This window comes from Temnothorax longispinosus, unplaced genomic scaffold (assembly GCF_030848805.1).
Source record: "Temnothorax longispinosus isolate EJ_2023e unplaced genomic scaffold, Tlon_JGU_v1 HiC_scaffold_14, whole genome shotgun sequence".
NCBI classification, from domain to species: domain Eukaryota; kingdom Metazoa; phylum Arthropoda; class Insecta; order Hymenoptera; family Formicidae; genus Temnothorax; species Temnothorax longispinosus.
The window spans coordinates 420,738-427,460 of NW_027269925.1; the positions used below are offsets into that span (position 1 = coordinate 420,738).

At 29.1% G+C, this 6,723-nt stretch overlaps 1 long non-coding RNA gene across 1 annotated transcript; it reads right to left on the minus strand.

Annotated features, from left to right (window-relative positions):
- Positions 1-635: 635 nt before the first annotated feature.
- LOC139823572 (uncharacterized) lies at positions 636-5,729 on the minus strand. The gene is made up of 5 exons (XR_011734820.1): positions 5,312-5,729; positions 5,005-5,186; positions 3,777-3,908; positions 3,044-3,465; positions 636-2,727 (listed from the first exon to the last, which is right to left on the minus strand). It is a non-coding gene; the product is annotated as an uncharacterized lncRNA (long non-coding RNA).
- Between the last annotated feature and the right edge of the window lie 994 nt (positions 5,730-6,723).

Here is a 6,723-nt window from a genome sequence, read left to right on the forward strand (position 1 = left end):
AGTTATAAAAGATTTCAAATAAAATACAAATATCTACACGGTTCTACTTTGGACATTTTTCAGTAAAAAATAAAAACAAAAAGAATTTAAATAACAAATCCAGCAATAATATTTTGTTAACAGCAATATTCTTCTATTAATAACTTGTATTACTTTTGCCTTTATTAACGGTATTAAATAAATAATTTAACAGTGCTTAGCTTTTATTTAAATGTTTATTATTCTTTCTATAATTATGTACCTATTTTCAGAGCTATTATTGTATTTGTTAACAAAATATTACTTTAAGATTAAAAATAATTTTACTTGTTATAGATTGGTTAACAAAGAGCTCCCTATAATATTAAAAATAATGTAAACTTTATTGTAAAAATCAATATCTAATAAAATTATAATTCTGAAGTACAATCTATAATCAAAACTATAAAAAAAGTAAAGAACTATAAAAGAAGTAAAGATACACGAAAGAGAAATATATAATCAGTAAATAACCAAGACAGCACACATGTCCAAAAGCGGTACATAAGACGTGTAAAACATCTTTTAGACATCTTTTAAACGTCTTACGAAAAGATGGCTAAAAGACGTCTTATGTCCCGATTTTGGACATGGTGCTGTCTGAGTAATAAATCACATTATCGTTATTAATAGGTATATTTATTTGAAAAATTCCATTGATTGATGTTTTCACTCTTGCAAAATTGAACGCAATTTATTTGTTAGCTCCATCTAAAAAAGAAAAACAATTAAAATTACTTTAAATTAAATAGATATTTATAAATTAGATTTATTAATTAGATAATTATAAAGATGTTAAATGTTTATGACCATAGCACTGAAGAAAGTCTGATAATAGGTGTGTTCATAAAAATAATAAAACAAACCTAGATAGCACAAAATATCCTAGAAGCATCCTAAATATGTCCTTGGACATCCTGAAAAATGCTTCAGGATATCCTTCAGATATCCTGGAGGTCCCTAGGATATCTTATACTATCAAGAAAATTATGAATTAAAATTACAAATTTTATTTTATTAAATTATGCATTGCCATGCTTTTACTTGCAAAAATAACAGATTTATCTTGTCGTAATTTATGAGATGAAATTTTCATACGAAACATATAAAATCTACATATTATTTTTTCTTTTAAATTGTGGCACTTAGGTAAGAAATATTTAATTTTTTGACATTTTTCAATAAAGAAATGTTTTAACTTAACTCTACTATTTTTATGTTTGCTATACTTAAGAAAAACTCGGAATATTTTTTCCATCTGTAAAAAGAAACGCAATGTCGCAGAATTAAGGAAAAATAGAGAATTGGTGTGCCAAGCTCTAAGCCGTGTAAGTAGATGATAAAAAGCATTACTGCTTCTCATTGATCCAGTAGCTGAAATACATGTAATACACACTTTTTAATTTTTGAAAATACTTCTAAGTATATATCCACCAATGTGATGTATTTTATTTAAGTCTGTTTTACTCCAAGTAATTACTGTTGTATTTAAATCATTATTAATGTTTTCATAAACAGAGTTATCAATTAAGGAACTTTCTGAATCGTGGTTTACAGTCAATACATCAAAGAAATCTGAAAAAAATGATCTGTCATCTTCTTCATAACTGCTATTACTAACATTCTTCATAAATTGAGACACTGTAATTAATTTTAAATTATTTTTAAACTGAAGTGCATTAGGAATAACATTTTTACGTCTTACAGTAGAAAAAAAGTTTTCGATACAATCTTGCGTCAGTCGTGCAGGTAAAAAAAATTTAAAATTTTGTTCGTTTATCAAAATCAAACTCAAGTCTAAAACTGTAGATGTTGATAATATAACTGCAGCTTGAAATGGTTTCCAATTCTCTTTTTCTCCAACTTTTAATTGAGTAAATAAGTTAATTACCTCATGTAAAAAATCTCTAGTTTCTAAAAGTTTTTCAGGATTTAAAGAGCTAAGAGCAAGAGAAACATTTCTACTCGCCATAATATCATACCAACGCCTTAAAAAATCTATAAACCATGCAGTGGTTTGCCGAGTATCATGTTGATCATTATCTGCTAAAAACTTTAAAGAAGAACTGACATCTCGATTAATAACTTTCAATGCATTTGAAACTTTCATTTTTTGAAAGTGATCTTTTGATACTAAATTCTCCTCTCGCATATTTGGAGCTAATTTAATATCACATTCTTTATCAGCCTCTATAATATCAAATAAATGACTAGCTTTAACTTCATCGCAAGGTAATTGATATTTTATTACAAATTCATTTGGAATTTTAAAATTAAATTTTAGTAAAGCCCTACATATATTTTTTAAAGCATGTGGTACATCAGAGTAAAAAAACAATTTTCTTTCGGGGTTACAAATATGTTGAACGTAATTGACAACTTTAGAACGTCGAGACACTACATTAAATTTTTTCCACATAGATTGATTATTTGGTCCCATATCTGATGTAATTGCATGTACAACAAGACCTACGTTTTCAGCTTTCTGTATTATTTCCTCGCAAATTGACTTTAAAATATCACCACGCGTTGAATTAGCTGTAAAAAAATATGCAACTACTTGTTTCCAGCGACCGGCCAATCCAGCTAACATGAAACAAAGAGCATGAGTCGCATTTCCTTCATGTTCAGGTAAAGTTACTTTTCCATAAAAACTGTCAGTAGCTACATCATACTGTTTACCAGGAGTGATGCTCATTTCATCCAAAACTAAAACGCAATTTTTATCATAATCATTTTTAAATCGTGAAACTTTAATTCGCATAAAATCGAAAATTTAATTGCAAATTCCACTTTTTAATATTAAACTCTGTAACTTTCTTCTGAGAGTACGCTGACTAGGTAAAGGATAATTTTGTTTTAATAATTCATTATAACCTGTTGTGCCACAAGTGAATTTTAATTTAAATGCTCGTACTAATGTTTCTTTACTCCAAGAAGATATTTTTTTAAGTTTATTTTGTAACAAGTGCACTTGGTCGTCGTTCAATACGCTTCTTAAAATATAAGATTTATTTTTACATACTTCTTGCTGTAATCTTTTTACTTTATTCTTTGTTCGAAATAATTCACTCTTCATTACATTTTTCAATTTATTACTTTCTTTTAATGACTGCTTCATTTTTGCTAATTTCCTTTCAAGTTTTCGCACTTGCGAACAATTACAGACAGTATCAGTGTTGCATATTGATGCTACTTCTTTTTCTTTATCAAGTGTTTCTTCTCCTCGTACCAATTCACCTCTTTCTTTGAATTGTATTTTTTCTTCATTTTCTATTTGTTCTTCTCCTTCTTCTAATTGTATTCTTTCTTCATTTTCTATTTGTTCTTCTCCTTCTTCTAATTGTATTCTTTCTTCATTTTCTATTTGTTCTTTTCCTTCTTCTAATTGTAATATTCTTTCATTCTGTAAATGCTCTTCATGTACTTCAGCAACATCAACAAATTCTATAATACGAAAAATATAGACAAAATTTTTACGTTAAAAACAAAAGTTTATTATAACGCAATTATTTTACCAAAATCTGCAAAAATTGTTATTTTTATTTATATTTTGATTTATAAAAACCAGTTAATAAAATAATTATTGTAAAACAACAAGTTTTTGTTATTATATGAATGATTTAAAAACATTTCATTAAATATAAGAATATAACCAGTAAATTATTAAATTTACAGATATGCACAACGCATGCCTACACATGCACACATGCGCACGCGGACATTTAAGTCAAAATCTTATTATTAAAAATACATACCATAATTTGGAATAGGTTGTTGTATGACATAAAAGTCCTGTTCACTACTTTTAAAATAGTTGGAATTGCTGTAGATTTTAATCTCTTTCTTCCATTACGTGTCTTTTCCCACATTTCTTTTGTGAAATAAACCTTCAACATATCATGTAAATAAAAATTTTATAAAATTTATTTTAATATTTTATAAACATCTACTTTTAAAAAGTTATAAATTTACAATTTAAATAAATTTTACTTTATAAATTATTAAATATTTTATGTATTAAAAAAAATCATTTAATTAAAGAAGTTGAGACTTAACTTCATAAATTATTAAATATTCTTATGTATTAAAAGAAAATTATTTAATTAAAGAAGTTGACTTATTTTGTGAACACACACATACATACAATTATATCATATAAACTAATATGTAAATAAGATTTTAACTTGAATGAAATTATAAAATAAGAAATACTGTAATTTTTAAGTATAATTAAATATACTTCTTTTCGCATGAGTATAATCAAATTCAAATTTATATGGAGATTATTTTTAAGTTTTATTAGTGGTATATATAGCAAAATCTAAATATCGAAATGACACATGACATAGATGTGTGTCAAGATTTTTGAGAAAACTGTATTGCTTAGAATATATATTCTTATGGTAAGTGATATTTTATGTATTTATTCCCAATATAAAATTAAAATTTAATATAATACTAAATATATTTAATATAATACTAAATATAGATATAAATCCAGACAATCAAATCTGTCAAAATAAATTTTGCAAAGTATCTGTTACAAATTTTGTTGGCAAAATGGCAGTAGAAATGTATTAAACAAAATCAATTAATAGTATAATGGCAGATTGATAGCAAAGCATTTGTGTCTTTCTGTATCTATAACTGAAATGTATTTAAATAAAATATATGATAGAGCCTATTCAATTTCTACTACTAATCAATTATTAAGGTATGTTGATTCTGCTGATAAAATATGAGTTTAATGCAATAGCAACGATGATACTGGATCTACTTAGGCAATAGTCAGACTTAAGGAACCTATTTTTTGTAAATGTTAACAATACTGTTATGTGTTTTGCGCAGCTATTCTATGATGTATTATACCTGTGCAAGGCACATAATGATGTCATTAACATTTACAGAATAGGTCCCTAAATCTAATAGCTAAGATTTTGTTTACTAGAAATATAAATAAGTTATAAAATATTTGTTTCTTACCTCACATAAATAAGAATTTAATGTTGGTTGATAATCACATCTGTTTAAATTTTTTATCCATATTTCTCTTCTTTTCGGATTTGTAGGAAATCTGCACATTTGGAAACGTTGTTTAGATTTTATGCACATAAACTTTTTGGATGAATTTGTGCAATATGCTGCGCAGCAACTAACCATTCTTGCTGAAATATTGTAAATAAATATATTACAAAATTGATTATGTAGGTTAGATTAGGTTAGATCATAGAAACTATTATTTTTAATATTAAAAAATAGAAAAATAATACTTTTCTCAATTAAAATTTACCTTATAATAACGTTGCACACAATTATTTTTATAAGATTCTTCTTTTTTCCTCTCAATTAAATGCTTTTCAGAGCGTAATACGGCGCACGAGAACTACGAAAAGACGCAAGATGATGTCCACCATTGAACTATATACATAAGACTGTATCTCTTATTTCCGGTTTGAATGCAAATGGCGGTAGCCAATCAAAATCGGGTTCTCCTTTTGGCCAGTCTCTCCCTGGAGGGTCTCTAGTGTGGCCTTCTCCACACCTGGCGCCCAACATTAGTAGCGATATCGCGACTTGCTTGGTTAAATGACTCGGCGCCTCCCCGTTGCGCCCGAGCCGAATATCTCGCGTTAAGTTAAGATATTGCGACAGAGTTTTCGTACGGTTTTCGACTCGAATTATTCATTGTGTGAGAATAGAGCCTTCAGCGTGTTTATTAGAGACTCAATTTCTTGATTTGTTTATTGAATTTATTTTCTCGACAACCAGTACTCAATAAATGTTATTTTCTTTGTTATCTGACTGAGTATGAAATTACCGTGTCACCCCGCCGAAAATCGCGCTGCCCTTCATTAACCCCGCCCGTGATTAGGTCAAGCTAGCCGATTCCACGCACCTCCACACTTCGTTTGGCGTCTCGTTTAGGTTTTCGCGATTTCGTGGACGCGAATGTACGCGTCTGGCGCCCAACATTTGGAACATTTCGTGGAGTATCGGAGGTGCGAGGAAATCACTGGAGAGGCCAACCATCCCGCTCTCCTAAGTCCTTTTGATCCGGCACACGTCCCGGAGCGGTCCAGGAGTGTAAAAAGTCGTGACAGTATATGAAACGAAATTTAAAATAATTACGGATCATAGACCACTAATATGGCTATTTAACGTGAAAGACCCCGGCTCGAGATTGATTAAATAGAGACTTAAGCTGGAGGAGTACGATTACGAGATCGTCCACAAGGCAGGCAAAATGAATGCGAACGCTGACGCATTAAGTCGAAACCCGATGGTGCAAGACTTACAAGTAAATAACGTGCATCAAGAGGAAATGCCGAGAAAATACTCGGAAGAAGATAAACTACAAATATTACACAAATATCACGACCTACCTATGGGAGGACACCAAGGAGTCACAAGAACTATAAATCGAATCCGATTAACTCACAATTGGAATGGACTTACTAAAGATGTCGAAGATTATATAAATAAATATGAATACTGCCAAAAGAATAAATTGAGCAGGAAAACGAAAATGCCTTTGTCAATTACGGATACTCCACTCAAACTATTCGAAAAATGCGCCCTTGACATTGTGGGACCATTAACTATTACTGATAACAGAAATAAATATATTTTGACTTTCCAAGACAGCCTGACGAAATTTAGTAAAGCAATTCCTGTAGAAAATCAAGAAGAGCTACTGTCGCG